A 3,395-nucleotide genomic window follows, 5' to 3' on the forward strand; every position below is an offset into this window, starting at 1 on the left:
TTAGCGATGCATCAGACAATCGCCTCGAGACGAACCCCTAGAACGCGGCCAGACTCCGAAGATTCTATGCCTAGCGCCAAACCCCGTGTTCGTCTCCTCCTCCCCTGTAGCTTCCTCCTTTAGCACTCTCTTTTGGTTGGTTACTTCATTGAAATAGAAAGTACATCTCTAACTCCCGGCTAACGCGAATCATTCAAAAACTACTACTTATTGGGTTGGGCAATCGACACGTGAAATCGTCTCTCTTTGTCGATTATTTTCTTCTTTCTTGCTTTAAAGCTTTGGTACGGCCAGACCGCACAACATCGACACATACATCTTTAAACATGTATGTTACTTGTACCTGGGGGCTTCCCAGACAGAAGTTCTTGTCAATTCTTGAGCATTAAGCTCCTCACATATGAGTTTTTTCATATGTACCTTTTCTTCGCCACTATATGCATCGATATGACTTAAGTTTTGGCCAAGCTGGGATGCCTGGCTCCTGTGTTTATGGCCTACGTTTCCATTAGTTCGGCTAGGGCATAAAGGGAGCACCTCTGCATTGTTACTGTCGGGTCATCCGAATGTGTACCTCGGACTGGGTGAAGCCGAAAGCTAGCATTCTTAAGGGAATATTCGGCCGGTGAATTAAAAATGTTTTCTAAACTCACTCCATTGTGCACCCCCAGAAGTTATACAAACTGTGGTGCTCGCATCACAATTCGGACATGTACATTAAATGCATGCATACCCAGGGAAAGGAACCCTTAATGGAACTATTCTCTCTGGAAGATGTTTCTTACTACCTTAATGTAATATAACATAGCTAGCCAGATACAACTTGTCTGTTCAAGCAACTATGACCCCTACGCCTAGTTTTCCAAGCTTACCCCGGCCTATTCATCCGCGATGGTATTCGTAAACACTCCGCACCTTGGAGTCCATAGGTTGAAGCGAAAAGGTCTGCCATGACAAATGATATACAATTCAGCTAGATGAGGAAAGTACACAGTCATTTGAACTCGAACACCTCTTCCTCTACACCTTCCAACAGGCAGTCTAATTTGCAATCCCGTTGGGAATATTTGGCGGCCACCTCTACTTGGCCATTTAAAACTATATATAGGCTAGCCAACTCGCGTCCAGGAGGCTCCCTCGATTGGGCCTTCGCTGACCGTTCGATCTGCCTTTCTGGTGTATTAGAGCCGTTCGATCTTCACGGCAGTCAAACCTGATTTTCACCTACTGTTAGTTCTGGTTGGCCAATGACGAGTGGGCTCGTCTCGTGCTCTGGTTGGCTGGGTCAGTCGTGGCCGCGTGCAGACGGTTTTGACCAATCCGCTCCACGCTTCGGCAGCCAATCCGCCTCGTCCCACTCCCGCACCAGCCATCACACAAACCCTAGCCCTAATTTCCCTCAATCCCCACAGCCTCCCGCTCCCCTCCTCCACCCCCTCCTCGCGTCACCACGGCCTCCGCCCTGGAGCCCCGCCGCCGCCTCTCCTCCACCCCCTCCTCGCGTCGCCATGGCCTCCGCCTGCTATTCCTCCTCCACCACGCTAGCCCCTCTACCTCATCTTCCTTCTCTTCGTTGTCAATGCGGCCGCATCGACCGCTGGTTCCAGATCGAGCGCGGGTTAGGCGAGCCCGGTGGTGGTGTGAAGGGGCAAGGGAAGAGGAGGTGGGGGACTAGGTGAAGGAGTAGGTCGGCCCTCCTGGAGGCGGTGCCGCCGCCCAGCCAGGGAGGAGGCCAGGCTCGCCTCTGTTTTTCCGTGAGCGGCGACAGCGCCTATGCCTCCACCGCACCTTCTTTTCCATGCTTCTTCCTTGGCATGACAGGCAGATTTTGGGGAGACCCCTTGGTGAGCTTCCCCTCCGCTCCTGATCTCTTTTTCTACACACACATCTATGCATTTGTGATGTCTCTCTCTGCACACACATATCTACAAGATTTGTGTAGCCTAAATGCCTCTGTACCATGTAAGCAGGCCCAACCTAATGCACACCATCTGTCTGATGAATGACTAAATGGTTTTTGTTGTTGTTGCCATATAGACCATTTACTGGTGTGCATGATCCCTTCTAATTGGTGCTCTATGGGTGCTTTTGTTTTGTTGCAGAATAATAATTCAAGTGGACGGCCGATGCGCCTTGTTGTTTAGCGGTATGATCTATGATGGTCGGCGAAAGTATGTTCTATATTGCAAGGTGATGGGATGCTGATTTTTGTTGCCCATTTCTGCTAATTTCTATCGACTTCTACTTAATCTGATATCTGTTGTGTAAGTAATGCACTAATTCAGTTCATGACACCAAGTTGCAGCTATACAAAGTGCAGACTTTAAAATAGTTTAGAACAGAACAATTAGATGCTTTTAGTTCTGAGTGCATGGATGCTTTGGTCAATGGTTCGAAATGCATTGCCCATATAGTTATGTTAACATGTTTGCTAGACAGATCATAATGGTCTTCGAGTGGTTCAAAACTAAAGGCAGCACAAAGGTATCACATTTGTAATATCATGCATATGCAAGAGCTCATCAGTCTGGCGACCTAAATTTTTCCCCAACTTATCTCTTTTTGTTCAGTCCATAATTTCAGGTCTCCTATTGTTTCTGTTACCAAGGTTTAATCTTTATTTTCGTGTTGTGCAGACTATTGCCGCTGATGTCAAGCCTCTCGAGATCCGAGAGCCTCCTCCAACTTCCCCTCCCCACCAAGGATGACGTAGTAACCGCACGTAGAATTACCTACAACTTGAGTAGATGCACATTATTCACTTCATATTCCAATGGTTTTACTTCCACATCACATGTTTGTTTATATTAAATCACAAAAAATTCATGAGCTTGCTTGGTTACTGTGGAGAAGGGCATTCTTTCAAGGAGCTGTAGGTTTTTTGAATATGCTCCCTATTGGACACTTTTTTTTGGTATGTACAAGATTTGTTGAGAATGGGTGTGAGAAAATTGACCATCCGGTGGATTTATACGCACGGTATGTTTAGTTTCAAGATAACTGATGGAACTACTTTATTCCTTGTTGTGTACTTTTTTAGAACATTATTCCTCTTTGTACTGATTGAATGATCTGCTCACACCATGCAGGTACTCAGACATGGTGAAAGCAAAGACCAAAAGGTTTCGATTTAGATGATTTGGAGGTGCCTTGTCCATCTTCTTACCTCCAGGTCAAAAGTAAGCAGATGTTTTATTGCTAGAGGACATGCTCTTACTATCTGAGATGGATGATGATGCACGGTACAACCAAAAATTCAGAGTTGGGCTTTACACACTTCAGTGGGCAAGTGAATTCCCAGTTTTTCTTATTTCCCCTGTTACTTCTCTATTGTACAAAGAGCAATGAGTTTATATTAGCTGAAGCCTGAATGTTAGATTGGAATGCAAGAGTAG

General features: G+C 46.2%; 1 long non-coding RNA gene across 1 annotated transcript; it reads left to right on the forward strand.

The window, feature by feature from the left end:
* Positions 1-1,448: 1,448 nt before the first annotated feature.
* Positions 1,449-3,115, forward strand: LOC119359577. Its single transcript, XR_005172598.1, has 4 exons — positions 1,449-1,844; positions 2,103-2,190; positions 2,637-2,979; positions 3,090-3,115. It is a non-coding gene; the product is annotated as an uncharacterized LOC119359577 (long non-coding RNA).
* Positions 3,116-3,395: the final 280 nt, after the last annotated feature.

Source organism: Triticum dicoccoides, chromosome 2A, assembly GCF_002162155.2.
Source record: "Triticum dicoccoides isolate Atlit2015 ecotype Zavitan chromosome 2A, WEW_v2.0, whole genome shotgun sequence".
NCBI lineage: Eukaryota > Viridiplantae > Streptophyta > Magnoliopsida > Poales > Poaceae > Triticum > Triticum dicoccoides.